At 51.2% G+C, this 21,877-nt stretch overlaps 1 protein-coding gene across 1 annotated transcript in view; it reads left to right on the top strand.

The window, feature by feature from the left end:
- Positions 1-21,877, top strand: part of LRRC52 (leucine rich repeat containing 52) — a 507,372-nt gene that overhangs the window by 125,394 nt on the left and 360,101 nt on the right. The gene's annotated exons all lie outside the window — the stretch shown is intronic.

Here is a 21,877-nt window from a genome sequence, read left to right as displayed (position 1 = left end):
TATTTAGGCCGAGGCACCCAGGCAGAGGAGAGAGGTCCCATAACAGATATTCAGGCTTCATGTCAGCAGAGAATCAGTCTTCATGTCATAGCAGAGAATCAGGCTTCACGTCACCCACCACTGGAACAGGCCACTGTCACATATTTAGGCTCAGGCACCCAGGCAGAGGAGAGAGGTCACATAACAGAGATTCAGGCTTCATGTCAGCACAGAATCAGTCTTCATGTCATAGCAGAGAATCAGGCTTCACGTCACCCACCACTGGAACAGGCCACTGTCACATATTTAGGCCCATGTACCCAGGCAGAGGAGAGAGGTCCCATAACAGAGATTCAGGCTTCATGTCAGCAGAGAATCAGTCTTCATGTCATAGCAGAGAATCAGGCTTCACGTCACCCACCACTGGAACAGGCCACTGTCACATATTTAGGCCCAGGCACCCAGGCAGAGGAGAGAGGTCCCATAACAGAGAATCAGGCTTCATGTCAGCACAGAATCAGTCTTCATGTCATAGCAGAGAATCAGGCTTCACGTCACCCACCACTGCAACAGGCCACTGTCACATATTTAGGCCCAGGCACCCAGGCAGAGGAGAGAGGTCCCATAACAGAGATTCAGGCTTCATGTCAGCACAGAATCAGTCTTCATGTCATAGCAGAGAATCAGGCTTCACGTCACCCACCACTGGAACAGGCCACTGTCACATATTTAGGCCCAGGCACCCAGGCAGAGGAGAGAGGTCCCATAACAGAGATTCAGGCTTCATGTCAGCAGAGAATCAGTCTTCATGTCATAGCAGAGAATCAGGCTTCACGTCACCCACCACTGGAACAGGCCACTGTCACATATTTAGGCCCATGTACCCAGGCAGAGGAGAGAGGTCCCATAACAGAGATTCAGGCTTCATGTCAGCAGAGAATCAGTCTTCATGACATAGCAGAGAATCAGGCTTCACGTCACCCACCACTGGAACAGGCCACTGTCACATATTTAGGCCCAGGCACCCAGGCAGAGGAGAGAGGTCCCATAACAGAGATTCAGGCTTCATGTCAGCACAGAATCAGTCTTCATGTCATAGCAGAGAATCAGGCTTCACGTCACCCACCACTGGAACAGGCCACTGTCACATATTTAGACCCCGGCACCCAGACAGAGGAGAGAGGTCCCATAACAGAGAATCTGGCTTCATGTCAGCACAGAATCAGTCTTCATGTCATGGCAGAGAATCAGGCTTCACGTCACCCACCACTGGAACAGGCCACTGTCACATATTTAGGCCCCGGCACCCAGACAGAGGAGAGAGGTCCCGTAACAGAGAATCTGGCTTCATGTCAGCAGAGAATCAGTCTTCATGTCATAACAGAGAATCAGGCTACAGGTCACCCACCACTGGAACAGGCCACTGTCACATATTTAGGCCCAGGCACCCAGGCAGAGGAGAGAGGTCCCATAACAGATATTCAGGCTTCATGTCAGCAGAGAATCAGTCTTCATGTCATAGCAGAGAATCAGGCTTCACGTCACCCACCACTGGAACAGGCCACTGTCACATATTTAGGCTCAGGCACCCAGGCAGAGGAGAGAGGTCCCATAACAGAGATTCAGGCTTTATGTCAGCACAGAATCAGTCTTCATGTCATAGCAGAGAATCAGGCTTCACGTCACCCACCACTGGAACAGGCCACTGTCACATATTTAGGCCCATGTACCCAGGCAGAGGAGAGAGGTCCCATAACAGAGATTCAGGCTTCATGTCAGCAGAGAATCAGTCTTCATGTCATAGCAGAGAATCAGGCTTCACGTCACCCACCACTGGAACAGGCCACTGTCACATATTTAGGCCCAGGCACCCAGGCAGAGGAGAGAGGTCCCATAACAGAGAATCAGGCTTCATGTCAGCACAGAATCAGTCTTCATGTCATAGCAGAGAATCAGGCTTCACGTCACCCACCACTGCAACAGGCCACTGTCACATATTTAGGCCCAGGCACCCAGGCAGAGGAGAGAGGTCCCATAACAGAGATTCAGGCTTCATGTCAGCAGAGAATCAGTCTTCATGTCATAGCAGAGAATCAGGCTTCACGTCACCCACCACTGGAACAGGCCACTGTCACATATTTAGGCCCAGGCACCCAGGCAGAGGAGAGAGGTCCCATAACAGAGATTCAGGCTTCATGTCAGCAGAGAATCAGTCTTCATGTCATAGCAGAGAATCAGGCTTCACGTCACCCATCACTGGAACAGGCCACTGTCACATATTTAGGCCCAGGCAGCCAGGCAGAGGAGAGAGGTCCCATAACAGAGATTCAGGCTTCATGTCAGCAGAGAATCAGTCTTCATGTCATAGCAGAGAATCAGGCTTCACGTCACCCACCACTGGAACAGGCCACTGTCACATATTTAGGCCCAGGGACCCAGGCAGAGGAGAGAGGTCCCATAACAGAGATTCAGGCTTCATGTCAGCACAGAATCAGTCTTCATGTCATAGCAGAGAATCAGGCTTCACGTCACCCACCACTGGAACAGGCCACTGTCACATATTTAGGCCCATGTACCCAGGCAGAGGAGAGAGGTCCCATAACAGAGATTCAGGCTTCATGTCAGCAGAGAATCAGTCTTCATGTCATAGCAGAGAATCAGGCTTCACGTCACCCACCACTGGAACAGGCCACTGTCACATATTTAGGCCCAGGCACCCAGGCAGAGGAGAGAGGTCCCATAACAGAGATTCTGGCTTCATGTCAGCACAGAATCAGTCTTCATGTCATAGCAGAGAATCAGGCTTCACGTCACCCACCACTGGAACAGGCCACTGTCACATATTTAGGCCCCGGCACCCAGACAGAGGAGAGAGGTCCCGTAACAGAGAATCTGGCTTCATGTCAGCAGAGAATCAGTCTTCATGTCATAACAGAGAATCAGGCTTCACGTCACCCACCACTGGAACAGGCCACTGTCACATATTTAGGCCCAGGCACCCAGGCAGAGGAGAGAGGTCCCATAACAGATATTCAGGCTTCATGTCAGCAGAGAATCAGTCTTCATGTCATAGCAGAGAATCAGGCTTCACGTCACCCACCACTGGAACAGGCCACTGTCACATATTTAGGCTCAGGCACCCAGGCAGAGGAGAGAGGTCACATAACAGAGATTCAGGCTTCATGTCAGCACAGAATCAGTCTTCATGTCATAGCAGAGAATCAGGCTTCACGTCACCCACCACTGGAACAGGCCACTGTCACATATTTAGGCCCATGTACCCAGGCAGAGGAGAGAGGTCCCATAACAGAGATTCAGGCTTCATGTCAGCAGAGAATCAGTCTTCATGTCATAGCAGAGAATCAGGCTTCACGTCACCCACCACTGGAACAGGCCACTGTCACATATTTAGGCCCAGGCACCCAGGCAGAGGAGAGAGGTCCCATAACAGAGAATCAGGCTTCATGTCAGCACAGAATCAGTCTTCATGTCATAGCAGAGAATCAGGCTTCACGTCACCCACCACTGCAACAGGCCACTGTCACATATTTAGGCCCAGGCACCCAGGCAGAGGAGAGAGGTCCCATAACAGAGATTCAGGCTTCATGTCAGCAGAGAATCAGTCTTCATGTCATAGCAGAGAATCAGGCTTCACGTCACCCACCACTGGAACAGGCCACTGTCACATATTTAGGCCCAGGCACCCAGGCAGAGGAGAGAGGTCCCATAACAGAGATTCAGGCTTCATGTCAGCAGAGAATCAGTCTTCATGTCATAGCAGAGAATCAGGCTTCACGTCACCCACCACTGGAACAGGCCACTGTCACATATTTAGGCCCAGGACCCAGGCAGAGGAGAGAGGTCCCATAACAGAGATTCAGGCTTCATGTCAGCACAGAATCAGTCTTCATGTCATAGCAGAGAATCAGGCTTCACGTCACCCACCACTGGAACAGGCCACTGTCACATATTTAGGCCCATGTACCCAGGCAGAGGAGAGAGGTCCCATAACAGAGATTCAGGCTTCATGTCAGCAGAGAATCAGTCTTCATGTCATAGCAGAGAAACAGGCTTCACGTCACCCACCACTGGAACAGGCCACTGTCACATATTTAGGCCCAGGCACCCAGGCAGAGGAGAGAGGTCCCATAACAGAGAATCTGGCTTCATGTCAGCACAGAATCAGTCTTCATGTCATAGCAGAGAATCAGGCTTCACGTCACCCACCACTGGAACAGGCCACTGTCACATATTTAGGCCCCGGCACCCAGACAGAGGAGAGAGGTCCCGTAACAGAGAATCTGGCTTCATGTCAGCAGAGAATCAGTCTTCATGTCATAACAGAGAATCAGGCTTCACGTCACCCACCACTGGAACAGGCCACTGTCACATATTTAGGCCCAGGCACCCAGGCAGAGGAGAGAGGTCCCATAACAGATATTCAGGCTTCATGTCAGCAGAGAATCAGTCTTCATGTCATAGCAGAGAATCAGGCTTCACGTCACCCACCACTGGAACAGGCCACTGTCACATATTTAGGCTCAGGCACCCAGGCAGAGGAGAGAGGTCACATAACAGAGATTCAGGCTTCATGTCAGCACAGAATCAGTCTTCATGTCATAGCAGAGAATCAGGCTTCACGTCACCCACCACTGGAACAGGCCACTGTCACATATTTAGGCCCATGTACCCAGGCAGAGGAGAGAGGTCCCATAACAGAGATTCAGGCTTCATGTCAGCAGAGAATCAGTCTTCATGTCATAGCAGAGAATCAGGCTTCACGTCACCCACCACTGGAACAGGCCACTGTCACATATTTAGGCCCAGGCACCCAGGCAGAGGAGAGAGGTCCCATAACAGAGAATCAGGCTTCATGTCAGCACAGAATCAGTCTTCATGTCATAGCAGAGAATCAGGCTTCACGTCACTTACCACTGCAACAGGCCACTGTCACATATTTAGGCCCAGGCACCCAGGCAGAGGAGAGAGGTCCCATAACAGAGATTCAGGCTTCATGTCAGCAGAGAATCAGTCTTCATGTCATAGCAGTGAATCAGGCTTCACGTCACCCACCACTGGAACAGGCCACTGTCACATATTTAGGCCCAGGCACCCAGGCAGAGGAGAGAGGTCCCATAACAGAGATTCAGGCTTCATGTCAGCACAGAATCAGTCTTCATGTCATAGCAGAGAATCAGGCTTCACGTCAGCAGAGAATCAGTCTCTTCATGCCATAGCAGAGAATCTGGCTTCATGTCAGCAGAGAATCAGTTTCTTCATGCCATAGCAGAGAATCTGGCTTCATGTCAGCAGAGAATCAGTCTTCATGTCATAGCAGAGAATCAGGCTTCACGTCACCCACCACTGGAACAGGCCACTGTCACATATTTTGGCCCAGGCACCCAGGCAGAGGAGAGAGGTCCTATAACAGAGATTCAGGCTTCATGTCAGCACAGAATCAGTCTTCATGTCCTAGCAGAGAATCAGGCTTCACGTCACCCACCACTGGAACAGGCCACTGTCACATATTTAGGCCCAGGCACCCAGGCAGATGAGAGAGGTACCATAACAGAGATTCAGGCTTCATGTCAGCAGAGAATCAGTCTTCATGTCATAGCAGAGAATCAGGCTTCACGTCACCCACCACTGGAACAGGCCACTGTCACGAATTTAGGCCCAGGTACCCAGGCAGAGGAGAGAGGTCCCATAACAGAGATTCAGGCTTCATGTCAGCAGAGAATCAGTCTTCATGTCATAGCAGAGAATCAGGCTTCACGTCACCCACCACTGGAACAGGCCACTGTCACATATTTAGGCCCAGGCACCCAGGCAGAGGAGAGAGGTCCCATAACAGAGATTCAGGCTTCATGTCAGCAGAGAATCAGTCTTCATGTCATAGCAGAGAATCAGGCTTCACGTCACCCACCACTGAAACAGGCCACTGTCACATATTTAGGCCCATGTACCCAGGCAGAGGAGAGAGGTCCCATAACAGAGATTCAGGCTTCATGTCAGCAGAGAATCAGTCTTCATGTCATAGCAGAGAATCAGGCTTCACGTCACCCACCACTGGAACAGGCCACTGTCACATATTTAGGCTCAGGCACCCAGGCAGAGGAGAGAGGTCCCGTAACAGAGAATCTGGCTTCATGTCAGCACAGAATCAGTCTTCATGTCATAGCAGAGAATCAGGCTTCACGTCACCCACCACTGGAACAGGCCACTGTCACATATTTAGGCCCAGGCACCCAGGCAGAGGAGAGAGGTCCCATAACAGAGATTCAGGCTTCATGTCAGCAGAGAATCAGTCTTCATGTCATAACAGAGAATCAGGCTTCACGTCACCCACCACTGGAACAGGCCACTGTCACATATTTAGGCCCAGGCACCCAGGCAGAGGAGAGAGGTCCCATAACAGAGATTCAGGCTTCATGTCAGCAGAGAATCAGTCTTCATGTCATAGCAGAGAATCAGGCTTCACGTCACCCACCACTGGAACAGGCCACTGTCACATATTTAGGCTCAGGCACCCAGGCAGAGGAGAGAGGTCCCATAACAGAGATTCAGGCTTCATGTCAGCAGAGAATCAGTCTTCATGTCATAGCAGAGAATCAGGCTTCACGTCACCCACCACTGGAACAGGCCACTGTCACATATTTAGGCCCATGTACCCAGGCAGAGGAGAGAGGTCCCATAACAGAGATTCAGGCTTCATGTCAGCAGAGAATCAGTCTTCATGTCATAGCAGAGAATCAGGCTTCACGTCACCCACCACTGGAACAGGCCACTGTCACATATTTAGGCCCAGGCACCCAGGCAGAGGAGAGAGGTCCCATAACAGAGATTCAGGCTTCATGTCAGCAGAGAATCAGTCTTCATGTCATAGCAGAGAATCAGGCTTCACGTCACCCACCACTGGAACAGGCCACTGTCACATATTTAGGCCCAGGCACCCAGGCAGAGGAGAGAGGTCCCATAACAGAGATTCAGGCTTCATGTCAGCAGAGAATCAGTCTTCATGTCATAGCAGAGAATCAGGCTTCACGTCACCCACCACTGGAACAGGCCACTGTCACATATTTAGGCCCAGGCACCCAGGCAGAGGAGAGAGGTCCCATAACAGAGATTCAGGCTTCATGTCAGCAGAGAATCAGTCTTCATGTCATAGCAGAGAATCAGGCTTCACGTCACCCACCACTGGAACAGGCCACTGTCACATATTTAGGCCCAGGCACCCAGGCAGAGGAGAGAGGTCCCATAACAGAGATTCAGGCTTCATGTCAGCACAGAATCAGTCTTCATGTCATAGCAGAGAATCAGGCTTCACGTCACCCACCACTGGAACAGGCCACTGTCACATATTTAGGCCCAGGCACCCAGGCAGAGGAGAGAGGTCCCGTAACAGAGAATCTGGCTTCATGTCAGCAGAGAATCAGTCTTCATGTCATAACAGAGAATCAGGCTTCACGTCACCCACCACTGGAACAGGCCACTGTCACATATTTAGGCCCAGGCACCCAGGCAGAGGAGAGAGGTCCCATAACAGATATTCAGGCTTCATGTCAGCAGAGAATCAGTCTTCATGTCATAGCAGAGAATCAGGCTTCACGTCACCCACCACTGGAACAGGCCACTGTCACATATTTAGGCTCAGGAACCCAGGCAGAGGAGAGAGGTCACATAACAGAGATTCAGGCTTCATGTCAGCAGAGAATCAGTCTTCATGTCATAGCAGAGAATCAGGCTTCACGTCACCCACCACTGAACAGGCCACTGTCACATATTTAGGCCATGTACCCAGGCAGAGGAGAGAGGTCCCATAACAGAGATTCAGGCTTCATGTCAGCAGAGAATCAGTCTTCATGTCATAGCAGAGAATCAGGCTTCACGTCACCCACCACTGGAACAGGCCACTGTCACATATTTAGGACCCAGGCACCCAGGCAGAGGAGAGAGGTCCCATAACAGAGAATCAGGCTTCATGTCAGCACAGAATCAGTCTTCATGTCATAGCAGAGAATCAGGCTTCACGTCACCCACCACTGGAACAGGCCACTGTCACATATTTAGGCCCATGCACCCAGGCAGAGGAGAGAGGTCCCATAACAGAGATTCAGGCTTCATGTCAGCAGAGAATCAGTCTTCATGACATAGCAGAGAATCAGGCTTCACGTCACCCATCACTGGAACAGGCCACTGTCACATATTTAGGCCCAGGCAGCCAGGCAGAGGAGAGAGGTCCCATAACAGAGATTCAGGCTTCATGTCAGCAGAGAATCAGTCTTCATGTCATAGCAGAGAATCAGGCTTCACGTCACCCACCACTGGAACAGGCCACTGTCACATATTTAGGCCCAGGGACCCAGGCAGAGGAGAGAGGTCCCATAACAGAGATTCAGGCTTCATGTCAGCACAGAATCAGTCTTCATGTCATAGCAGAGAATCAGGCTTCACGTCACCCACCACTGGAACAGGCCACTGTCACATATTTAGGCCCATGTACCCAGGCAGAGGAGAGAGGTCCCATAACAGAGATCAGGCTTCATGTCAGCAGAGAATCAGTCTTCATGTCATAGCAGAGAATCAGGCTTCACGTCACCCACCACTGGAACAGGCCACTGTCACATATTTAGGCCCAGGCACCCAGGCAGAGGAGAGAGGTCCCATAACAGAGATTCAGGCTTCATGTCAGCACAGAATCAGTCTTCATGTCATAGCAGAGAATCAGGCTTCACGTCACCCACCACTGGAACAGGCCACTGTCACATATTTAGGCCCAGGCACCCAGGCAGAGGAGAGAGGTCCCATAACAGAGATTCAGGCTTCATGTCAGCAGAGAATCAGTCTTCATGTCATAGCAGAGAATCAGGCTTCACGTCACCCACCACTGGAACAGGCCACTGTCACATATTTAGGCCCAGGCACCCAGGCAGAGGAGAGAGGTCCCATAACAGAGATTCAGGCTTCATGTCAGCAGAGAATCAGTCTTCATGTCATAGCAGAGAATCAGGCTTCACGTCACCCACCACTGGAACAGGCCACTGTCACATATTTAGGCCCAGGCACCCAGGCAGAGGAGAGAGGTCCCATAACAGAGATTCAGGCTTCATGTCAGCAGAGAATCAGTCTTCATGTCATAGCAGAGAATCAGGCTTCACGTCACCCACCACTGGAACAGGCCACTGTCACATATTTAGGCCCAGGCACCCAGGCAGAGGAGAGAGGTCCCATAACAGAGATTCAGGCTTCATGTCAGCAGAGAATCAGTCTTCATGTCATAGCAGAGAATCAGGCTTCACGTCACCCACCACTGGAACAGGCCACTGTCACATATTTAGGCCCAGGCACCCAGGCAGAGGAGAGAGGTCCCATAACAGAGATTCAGGCTTCATGTCAGCAGAGAATCAGTCTTCATGTCATAGCAGAGAATCAGGCTTCACGTCACCCACCACTGGAACAGGCCACTGTCACATATTTAGGCCCAGGCACCCAGGCAGAGGAGAGAGGTCCCATAACAGATACTTAGGCTTCATGTCAGCAGAGAATCAGTCTTCATGTCATAACAGAGAATCAGGCTTCACGTCACCCACCACTGGAACAGGCCACTGTCACATATTTAGGCCCAGGCACCCAGGCAGAGGAGAGAGGTCCCATAACAGAGATTCAGGCTTCATGTCAGCACAGAATCAGTCTTCATGTCATAGCAGAGAATCAGGCTTCACGTCACCCACCACTGGAACAGGCCACTGTCACATATTTAGGCCCAGGCACCCAGGCAGAGGAGAGAGGTCCCATAACAGAGATTCAGGCTTCATGTCAGCAGAGAATCAGTCTTCATGTCATAGCAGAGAATCAGGCTTCACGTCACCCACCACTGGAACAGGCCACTGTCACATATTTAGGCCCAGGCACCCAGGCAGAGGAGAGAGGTCCCATAACAGAGATTCAGGCTTCATGTCAGCAGAGAATCAGTCTTCTTGTCATAGCAGAGAATCAGGCTTCACGTCACCCACCACTGGAACAGGCCACTGTCACATATTTAGGCCCAGGCACCCAGGCAGAGGAGAGAGGTCCCATAACAGAGATTCAGGCTTCATGTCAGCAGAGAATCAGTCTTCATGACATAGCAGAGAATCAGGCTTCACGTCACCCATCACTGGAACAGGCCACTGTCACATATTTAGGCCCAGGCAGCCAGGCAGAGGAGAGAGGTCCCATAACAGAGATTCAGGCTTCATGTCAGCAGAGAATCAGTCTTCATGTCATAGCAGAGAATCAGGCTTCACGTCACCCACCACTGGAACAGGCCACTGTCACATATTTAGGCCCAGGGACCCAGGCAGAGGAGAGAGGTCCCATAACAGAGATTCAGGCTTCATGTCAGCACAGAATCAGTCTTCATGTCATAGCAGAGAATCAGGCTTCACGTCACCCACCACTGGAACAGGCCACTGTCACATATTTAGGCCCATGTACCCAGGCAGAGGAGAGAGGTCCCATAACAGAGATTCAGGCTTCATGTCAGCAGAGAATCAGTCTTCATGTCATAGCAGAGAAACAGGCTTCACGTCACCCACCACTGGAACAGGCCATTGTCACATATTTAGGCCCAGGCACCCAGGCAGAGGAGAGAGGTCCCATAACAGAGATTCCGGCTTCATGTCAGCACAGAATCAGTCTTCATGTCATAGCAGAGAATCAGGCTTCACGTCACCCACCACTGGAACAGGCCACTGTCACATATTTAGGCCCCGGCACCCAGACAGAGGAGAGAGGTCCCGTAACAGAGAATCTGGCTTCATGTCAGCACAGAATCAGTCTTCATGTCATAGCAGAGAATCAGGCTTCACGTCACCCACCACTGGAACAGGCCACTGTCACATATTTAGGCCCAGGCACCCAGACAGAGGAGAGAGGTCCCGTAACAGAGAATCTGGCTTCATGTCAGCAGAGAATCAGTCTTCATGTCATAGCAGAGAATCAGGCTTCACGTCACCCACCACTGGAACAGGCCACTGTCACATATTTAGGCCCAGGCACCCAGGCAGAGGAGAGAGGTCCCATAACAGAGATTCAGGCTTCATGTCAGCAGAGAATCAGTCTTCATGTCATAGCAGAGAATCAGGCTTCACGTCACCCACCACTGGAACAGGCCACTGTCACATATTTAGGCTCAGGCACCCAGGCAGAGGAGAGAGGTCACATAACAGAGATTCAGGCTTCATGTCAGCACAGAATCAGTCTTCATGTCATAGCAGAGAATCAGGCTTCACGTCACCCACCACTGGAACAGGCCACTGTCACATATTTAGGCCCAGGCTACCCAGGCAGAGGAGAGAGGTCCCATAACAGAGATTCAGGCTTCATGTCAGCAGAGAATCAGTCTTCATGTCATAGCAGAGAATCAGGCTTCACGTCACACACCACTGGAACAGGCCACTGTCACATATTTAGACCCAGGCACCCAGGCAGAGGAGAGAGGTCCCATAACAGAGAATCAGGCTTCATGTCAGCACAGAATCAGTCTTCATGTCATAGCAGAGAATCAGGCTTCACGTCACTTACCACTGCAACAGGCCACTGTCACATATTTAGGCCCAGGCACCCAGGCAGAGGAGAGAGGTCCCATAACAGAGATTCAGGCTTCATGTCAGCAGAGAATCAGTCTTCATGTCATAGCAGTGAATCAGGCTTCACGTCACCCACCACTGGAACAGGCCACTGTCACATATTTAGGCCCAGGCACCCAGGCAGAGGAGAGAGGTCCCATAACAGAGATTCAGGCTTCATGTCAGCAGAGAATCAGTCTTCATGTCATAGCAGAGAATCAGGCTTCACGTCAGCAGAGAATCAGTCTATTCATGCCATAGCAGAGAATCTGGCTTCAGGTCAGCAGAGAATCAGTCTCTTCATGCCATTGCAGAGAATCTGGCTTCATGTCAGCAGAGAATCAGTCTTCATGTCATAGCAGAGAATCAGGCTTCACGTCACCCACCCCTGGAACAGGCCACTGTCACATATTTTGGCCCAGGCACCCAGGCAGAGGAGAGAGGTCCCATAACAGAGATTCAGGCTTCATGTCAGCACAGAATCAGTCTTCATGTCCTAGCAGAGAATCAGGCTTCACGTCACCCACCACTGGAACAGGCCACTGTCACATATTTAGGCCCAGGCACCCAGGCAGAGGAGAGAGGTCCCATAACAGAGATTCAGGCTTCATGTCAGCAGAGAATCAGTCTTCATGTCATAGCAGAGAATCAGGCTTCACGTCACCCACCACTGGAACAGGCCACTGTCACATATTTAGGCCCAGGCACCCAGGCAGAGGAGAGAGGTCCCATAACAGAGATTCAGGCTTCATGTCAGCACAGAATCAGTCTTCATGTCATAGCAGAGAATCAGGCTTCACGTCACCCACCACTGGAACAGGCCACTGTCACATATTTAGGCCCATGTACCCAGGCAGAGGAGAGAGGTCCCATAACAGAGATTCAGGCTTCATGTCAGCAGAGAATCAGTCTTCATGTCATAGCAGAGAATCAGGCTTCACGTCACCCACCACTGGAACAGGCCACTGTCACATATTTAGGCCCAGGCACCCAGGCAGAGGAGAGAGGTCCCATAACAGAGATTCAGGCTTCATGTCAGCAGAGAATCAGTCTTCATGTCATAGCAGAGAATCAGGCTTCACGTCACCCACCACTGGAACAGGCCACTGTCACATATTTAGGCCCAGGCACCCAGGCAGAGGAGAGAGGTCCAGTAACAGAGAATCTGGCTTCATGTCAGCAGAGAATCAGTCTTCATGTCATAGCAGAGAATCAGGCTTCACGTCACCCACCACTGGAACAGGCCACTGTCACATATTTAGGCCCAGGCACCCAGGCAGAGGAGAGAGGTCCCATAACAGAGATTCAGGCTTCATGTCAGCAGAGAATCAGTCTTCATGTCATAGCAGAGAATCAGGCTTCACGTCACCCACCACTGGAACAGGCCACTGTCACATATTTAGGCCCAGGCACCCAGGCAGAGGAGAGAGGTCCCATAACAGAGAATCAGGCTTCATGTCAGCACAGAATCAGTCTTCATGTCATAGCAGAGAATCAGGCTTCACGTCACCCACCACTGGAACAGGCCACTGTCACATATTTAGGCCCAGGCACCCAGGCAGAGGAGAGAGGTCCCATAACAGAGATTCAGGCTTCATGTCAGCAGAGAATCAGTCTTCATGTCATAGCAGAGAATCAGGCTTCACGTCACCCACCACTGGAACAGGCCACTGTCACATATTTAGGCCCAGGCACCCAGGCAGAGGAGAGAGGTCCCATAACAGAGATTCAGGCTTCATGTCAGCAGAGAATCAGTCTTCATGTCATAGCAGAGAATCAGGCTTCACGTCACCCACCACTGGAACAGGCCACTGTCACATATTTAGGCCCAGGCACCCAGGCAGAGGAGAGAGGTCCCATAACAGAGATTCAGGCTTCATGTCAGCAGAGAATCAGTCTTCATGTCATAGCAGAGAATCAGGCTTCACGTCACCCACCACTGGAACAGGCCACTGTCACATATTTAGGCCCAGGCACCCAGGCAGAGGAGAGAGGTCCCATAACAGAGATTCAGGCTTCATGTCAGCACAGAATCAGTCTTCATGTCATAGCAGAGAATCAGGCTTCACGTCACCCACCACTGGAACAGGCCACTGTCACATATTTAGGCCCAGGCACCCAGGCAGAGGAGAGAGGTCCCATAACAGAGAATCTGGCTTCATGTCAGCAGAGAATCAGTCTTCATGTCATAGCAGAGAATCAGGCTTCACGTCACCCACCACTGGAACAGGCCACTGTCACATATTTAGGCCCAGGCACCCAGGCAGAGGAGAGAGGTCCCGTAACAGAGAATCTGGCTTCATGTCAGCACAGAATCAGTCTTCATGTCATAGCAGAGAATCAGGCTTCACGTCACCCACCACTGGAACAGGCCACTGTCACATATTTAGGCCCAGGCACCCAGGCAGAGGAGAGAGGTCCCATAACAGAGATTCAGGCTTCATGTCAGCAGAGAATCAGTCTTCATGTCATAGCAGAGAATCAGGCTTCACGTCACCCACCACTGGAACAGGCCACTGTCACATATTTAGGCCCAGGCACCCAGGCAGAGGAGAGAGGTCCCATAACAGAGATTCAGGCTTCATGTCAGCACAGAATCAGTCTTCATGTCATAGCAGAGAATCAGGCTTCACGTCACCCACCACTGGAACAGGCCACTGTCACATATTTAGGCCCATGTACCCAGGCAGAGGAGAGAGGTCCCATAACAGAGATTCAGGCTTCATGTCAGCAGAGAATCAGTCTTCATGTCATAGCAGAGAAACAGGCTTCACGTCACCCACCACTGGAACAGGCCACTGTCACATATTTAGGCCCAGGCACCCAGGCAGAGGAGAGAGGTCCCATAACAGAGATTCAGGCTTCATGTCAGCACAGAATCAGTCTTCATGTCATAGCAGAGAATCAGGCTTCACGTCACCCACCACTGGAACAGGCCACTGTCACATATTTAGGCCCAGGCACCCAGACAGAGGAGAGAGGTCCCGTAACAGAGAATCTGGCTTCATGTCAGCAGAGAATCAGTCTTCATGTCATAGCAGAGAATCAGGCTTCACGTCACCCACCACTGGAACAGGCCACTGTCACATATTTAGGCCCAGGCACCCAGGCAGAGGAGAGAGGTCCCATAACAGAGATTCAGGCTTCATGTCAGCAGAGAATCAGTCTTCATGTCATAGCAGAGAATCAGGCTTCACGTCACCCACCACTGGAACAGGCCACTGTCACATATTTAGGCTCAGGCACCCAGGCAGAGGAGAGAGGTCCCATAACAGAGATTCAGGCTTCATGTCAGCACAGAATCAGTCTTCATGTCATAGCAGAGAATCAGGCTTCACGTCACCCACCACTGGAACAGGCCACTGTCACATATTTAGGCCCAGGCACCCAGGCAGAGGAGAGAGGTCCCATAACAGAGATTCAGGCTTCATGTCAGCAGAGAATCAGTCTTCATGTCATAGCAGAGAATCAGGCTTCACGTCACCCACCACTGGAACAGGCCACTGTCACATATTTAGGCCCAGGCACCCAGGCAGAGGAGAGAGGTCCCATAACAGAGAATCAGGCTTCATGTCAGCACAGAATCAGTCTTCATGTCATAGCAGAGAATCAGGCTTCACGTCACCTACCACTGCAACAGGCCACTGTCACATATTTAGGCCCAGGCACCCAGGCAGAGGAGAGAGGTCCCATAACAGAGATTCAGGCTTCATGTCAGCACAGAATCAGTCTTCATGTCATAGCAGAGAATCAGGCTTCACGTCACCCACCACTGGAACAGGCCACTGTCACATATTTAGGCCCAGGCACCCAGGCAGAGGAGAGAGGTCACATAACAGAGATTCAGGCTTCATGTCAGCACAGAATCAGTCTTCATGTCATAGCAGAGAATCAGGCTTCACGTCACCCACCACTGGAACAGGCCACTGTCACATATTTAGGCCCATGTACCCAGGCAGAGGAGAGAGGTCCCATAACAGAGATTCAGGCTTCATGTCAGCAGAGAATCAGTCTTCATGTCATAGCAGAGAAACAGGCTTCACGTCACCCACCACTGGAACAGGCCACTGTCACATATTTAGGCCCAGGCACCCAGGCAGAGGAGAGAGGTCCCATAACAGAGATTCAGGCTTCATGTCAGCACAGAATCAGTCTTCATGTCATAGCAGAGAATCAGGCTTCACGTCACCCACCACTGGAACAGGCCACTGTCACATATTTAGGCCCAGGCACCCAGACAGAGGAGAGAGGTCCCGTAACAGAGAATCTGGCTTCATGTCAGCAGAGAATCAGTCTTCATGTCATAGCAGAGAATCAGGCTTCACGTCACCCACCACTGGAACAGGCCACTGTCACATATTTAGGCCCAGGCACCCAGGCAGAGGAGAGAGGTCCCATAACAGAGATTCAGGCTTCATGTCAGCAGAGAATCAGTCTTCATGTCATAGCAGAGAATCAGGCTTCACGTCACCCACCACTGGAACAGGCCACTGTCACATATTTAGGCTCAGGCACCCAGGCAGAGGAGAGAGGTCACATAACAGAGATTCAGGCTTCATGTCAGCACAGAATCAGTCTTCATGTCATAGCAGAGAATCAGGCTTCACGTCACCCACCACTGGAACAGGCCACTGTCACATATTTAGGCCCATGTACCCAGGCAGAGGAGAGAGGTTCCATAACAGAGCTTCAGGCTTCATGTCAGCAGAGAATCAGTCTTCATGTCATAGCAGAGAATCAGGCTTCACGTCACCCACCACTGGAACAGGCCACTGTCCCATATTTAGGCCAGAGGCACCCAGGCAGAGGAGAGAGGTCCCATAACAGAGAATCAGGCTTCATGTCAGCACAGAAGCAGTCTTCATGTCATAGCAGAGAATCAGGCTTGACGTCACCTACCACTGCAACAGGCCACTGTCACATATTTAGGCCCAGGCACCCAGGCAGAGGAGAGAGGTCCCATAACAGAGATTCAGGCTTCATGTCAGCAGAGAATCAGTCTTCATGTCATAGCAGAGAATCAGGCTTCACGTCACCCACCACTGGAACAGGCCACTGTCACATATTTAGGCCCAGGCACCCAGGCAGAGGAGAGAGGTCCCATAACAGAGATTCAGGCTTCATGTCAGCAGAGAATCAGTCTTCATGTCATAGCAGAGAATCAGGCTTCACGTCACCCACCACTGGAACAGGCCACTGTCACATATTTAGGCCCAGGCACCCAGGCAGAGGAGAGAGGTCCCATAACAGAGATTCAGGCTTCATGTCAGCAGAGAATCAGTCTTCATGTCATAGCAGAGAATCAGGCTTCACGTCACCCACCACTGGAACAGGCCACTGTCACATATTTAGGCCCAGGCACCCAGGCAGAGGAGAGAGGTCCCATAACAGAGATTCAGGCTTCATGTCAGCAGAGAATCAGTCTTCATGTCATAGCAGAGAATCAGGCTTCACGTCACCCACCACTGGAACAGGCCACTGTCACATATTTAGGCCCAGGCACCCAGGCAGAGGAGAGAGGTCCCATAACAGAGATTCAGGCTTCATGTCAGCAGAGAATCAGTCTTCATGTCATAGCAGAGAATCAGGCTTCACGTCACCCACCACTGGAACAGGCCACTGTCACATATTTAGGCCCAGGCACCCAGGCAGAGGAGAGAGGTCCCATAACAGAGATTCAGGCTTCATGTCAGCAGAGAATCAGTCTTCATGTCATAGCAGAGAATCAGGCTTCACGTCACCCACCACTGGAACAGGCCACTGTCACATATTTAGGCCCAGGCACCCAGGCAGAGGAGAGAGGTCCCATAACAGAGATTCAGGCTTCATGTCAGCAGAGAATCAGTCTTCATGTCATAGCAGAGAATCAGGCTTCACGTCACCCACCACTGGAACAGGCCACTGTCACATATTTAGGCCCAGGCACCCAGGCAGAGGAGAGAGGTCCCATAACAGAGATTCAGGCTTCATGTCAGCAGAGAATCAGTCTTCATGTCATAGCAGAGAATCAGGCTTCACGTCACCCACCACTGGAACAGGCCACTGTCACATATTTAGGCCCAGGCACCCAGGCAGAGGAGAGAGGTCCCATAACAGAGATTCAGGCTTCATGTCAGCAGAGAATCAGTCTTCATGTCATAGCAGAGAATCAGGCTTCACGTCACCCACCACTGGAACAGGCCACTGTCACATATTTAGGCCCAGGCACCCAGGCAGAGGAGAGAGGTCCCATAACAGAGATTCAGGCTTCATGTCAGCAGAGAATCAGTCTTCATGTCATAGCAGAGAATCAGGCTTCACGTCACCCACCACTGGAACAGGCCACTGTCACATATTTAGGCCCAGGCACCCAGGCAGAGGAGAGAGGTCCCATAACAGAGATTCAGGCTTCATGTCAGCAGAGAATCAGTCTTCATGTCATAGCAGAGAATCAGGCTTCACGTCACCCACCACTGGAACAGGCCACTGTCACATATTTAGGCCCAGGCACCCAGGCAGAGGAGAGAGGTCCCATAACAGAGATTCAGGCTTCATGTCAGCAGAGAATCAGTCTTCATGTCATAGCAGAGAATCAGGCTTCACGTCACCCACCACTGGAACAGGCCACTGTCACATATTTAGGCCCAGGCACCCAGGCAGAGGAGAGAGGTCCCATAACAGAGATTCAGGCTTCATGTCAGCAGAGAATCAGTCTTCATGTCATAGCAGAGAATCAGGCTTCACGTCACCCACCACTGGAACAGGCCACTGTCACATATTTAGGCCCAGGCACCCAGGCAGAGGAGAGAGGTCCCATAACAGAGATTCAGGCTTCATGTCAGCAGAGAATCAGTCTTCATGTCATAGCAGAGAATCAGGCTTCACGTCACCCACCACTGGAACAGGCCACTGTCACATATTTAGGCCCAGGCACCCAGGCAGAGGAGAGAGGTCCCATAACAGAGATTCAGGCTTCATGTCAGCACAGAATCAGTCTTCATGTCATAGCAGAGAATCAGGCTTCACGTCACCCACCACTGGAACAGGCCACTGTCACATATTTAGGCCCATGTACCCAGGCAGAGGAGAGAGGTCCCATAACTGAGATTCAGGCTTCATGTCAGCAGAGAATCAGTCTTCATGTCATAGCAGAGAAACAGGCTTCACGTCACCCACCACTGGAACAGGCCATTGTCACATATTTAGGCCCAGGCACCCAGGCAGAGGAGAGAGGTCCCATAACAGAGATTCGGCTTCATGTCAGCAGAGAATCAGTCTTCATGTCATAGCTAGCAGAATCAGGCTTCACGTCACCCACCACTGGAACAGGCCACTGTCAAATATTTAGACCCCGGCACCCAGACAGAGGAGAGAGGTCCCGTAACAGAGAATCTGGCTTCATGTCAGCACAGAATCAGTCTTCATGTCATAGCAGAGAATCAGGCTTCACGTCACCCACCACTGGAACAGGCCACTGTCACATATTTAGGCCCCGGCACCCAGACAGAGGAGAGAGGTCCCGTAACAGAGAATCTGGCTTCATGTCAGCAGAGAATCAGTCTTCATGTCATAACAGAGAATCAGGCTTCACGTCACCCACCACTGGAACAGGCCACTACACATATTTAGGCCCAGGCACCCAGGCAGAGGAGAGAGGTCCCATAACAGATATTCAGGCTTCATGTCAGCAGAGAATCAGTCTTCATGTCATAGCAGAGAATCAGGCTTCACGTCACCCACCACTGGAACAGGCCACTGTCACATATTTAGGCTCAGGCACCCAGGCAGAGGAGAGAGGTCACATAACAGAGATTCAGGCTTCATGTCAGCACAGAATCAGTCTTCATGTCATAGCAGAGAATCAGGCTTCACGTCACCCACCACTGGAACAGGCCACTGTCACATATTTAGGCCCATGTACCCAGGCAGAGGAGAGAGGTCCCATAACAGAGATTCAGGCTTCATGTCAGCAGAGAATCAGTCTTCATGTCATAGCAGAGAATCAGGCTTCACGTCACACACCACTGGAACAGGCCACTGTCACATATTTAGACCCAGGCACCCAGGCAGAGGAGAGAGGTCCCATAACAGAGAATCAGGCTTCATGTCAGCACAGAATCAGTCTTCATGTCATAGCAGAGAATCAGGCTTCACGTCACTTACCACTGCAACAGGCCACTGTCACATATTTAGGCCCAGGCACCCAGGCAGAGGAGAGAGGTCCCATAACAGAGATTCCGGCTTCATGTCAGCACAGAATCAGTCTTCATGTCATAGCAGTGAATCAGGCTTCACGTCACCCACCACTGGAACAGGCCACTGTCACATATTTAGGCCCAGGCACCCAGGCAGAGGAGAGAGGTCCCATAACAGAGATTCAGGCTTCATGTCAGCAGAGAATCAGTCTTCATGTCATAGCAGAGAATCAGGCTTCACGTCAGCAGAGAATCAGTCTATTCATGCCATAGCAGAGAATCTGGCTTCATGTCAGCAGAGAATCAGTCTCTTCATGCCATTGCAGAGAATCTGGCTTCATGTCAGCAGAGAATCAGTCTTCATGTCATAGCAGAGAATCAGGCTTCACGTCACCCACCCCTGTAACAGGCCACTGTCACATATTTTGGCCCAGGCACCCAGGCAGAGGAGAGAGGTCCCATAACAGAGATTCAGGCTTCATGTCAGCACAGAATCAGTCTTCATGTCCTAGCAGAGAATCAGGCTTCACGTCACCCATCACTGGAACAGGCCACTGTCACATATTTAGGCCCAGGCAGCCAGGCAGAGGAGAGAGGTCCCATAACAGAGATTCAGGCTTCATGTCAGCAGAGAATCAGTCTTCATGTCATAGCAGAGAATCAGGCTTCACGTCACCCACCACTGGAACAGGCCACTGTCACATATTTAGGCCCAGGGATTCAGGCAGAGGAGAGAGGTCCCATAACAGAGATTCAGGCTTCATGTCAGCACAGAATCAGTCTTCATGTCATAGCAGAGAAACAGGCTTCACGTCACCCACCACTGGAACAGGCCACTGTCACATATTTAGGCCCATGTACCCAGGCAGAGGAGAGAGGTCCCATAACAGAGATTCAGGCTTCATGTTAGCAGAGAATCAGTCTTCATGTCATAGCAGAGAAACAGGCTTCACTTCACCCACCACTGGAACAGGCCATTGTCACATATTTAGGCCCAGGCACCCAGGCAGAGGAGAGAGGTCCCATAACAGAGATTCAGGCTTCATGTCAGCAGAGAATCAGTCTTCATGTCATAGCAGAGAAACAGGCTTCACTTCACCCACCACTGGAACAGGCCATTGTCACATATTTAGGCACAGGCACCCAGGCAGAGGAGAGAGGTCCCATAACAGAGATTCCGGCTTCATGTCAGCACAGAATCAGTCTTCATGTCATAGCAGAGAATCAGGCTTCACGTCACCCACCACTGGAACAGGCCACTGTCACATATTTAGGCCCAGGCAGCCAGGCAGAGGAGAGAGGTCCCATAACAGAGATTCAGGCTTCATGTCAGCAGAGAATCAGTCTTCATGTCATAGCAGAGAATCAGGCTTCACGTCACCCACCACTGGAACAGGCCACTGTCACATATTTAGGCCCAGGGACCCAGGCAGAGGAGAGAGGTCCCATAACAGAGATTCAGGCTTCATGTCAGCACAGAATCAGTCTTCATGTCATAGCAGAGAATCAGGCTTCACGTCACCCACCACTGGAACAGGCCACTGTCACATATTTAGGCCCATGTACCCAGGCAGAGGAGAGAGGTCCCATAACTGAGATTCAGGCTTCATGTCAGCAGAGAATCAGTCTTCATGTCATAGCAGAGAAACAGGCTTCACGTCACCCACCACTGGAACAGGCCATTGTCACATATTTAGGCCCAGGCACCCAGGCAGAGGAGAGAGGTCCCATAACAGAGATTCCGGCTTCATGTCAGCACAGAATCAGTCTTCATGTCATAGCAGAGAATCAGGCTTCACGTCACCCACCACTGGAACAGGCCACTGTCAAATATTTAGACCCCGGCACCCAGACAGAGGAGAGAGGTCCCGTAACAGAGAATCTGGCTTCATGTCAGCACAGAATCAGTCTTCATGTCATAGCAGAGAATCAGGCTTCACGTCACCCACCACTGGAACAGGCCACTGTCACATATTTAGGCCCCGGCACCCAGACAGAGGAGAGAGGTCCCGTAACAGAGAATCTGGCTTCATGTCAGCAGAGAATCAGTCTTCATGTCATAACAGAGAATCAGGCTTCACGTCACCCACCACTGGAACAGGCCACTACACATAT

Source organism: Bufo bufo, chromosome 9, assembly GCF_905171765.1.
Source record: "Bufo bufo chromosome 9, aBufBuf1.1, whole genome shotgun sequence".
NCBI lineage: Eukaryota > Metazoa > Chordata > Amphibia > Anura > Bufonidae > Bufo > Bufo bufo.
Note: the sequence above shows the minus strand (reverse complement) of the source record. Positions and strands in the feature narration are given on the sequence as shown.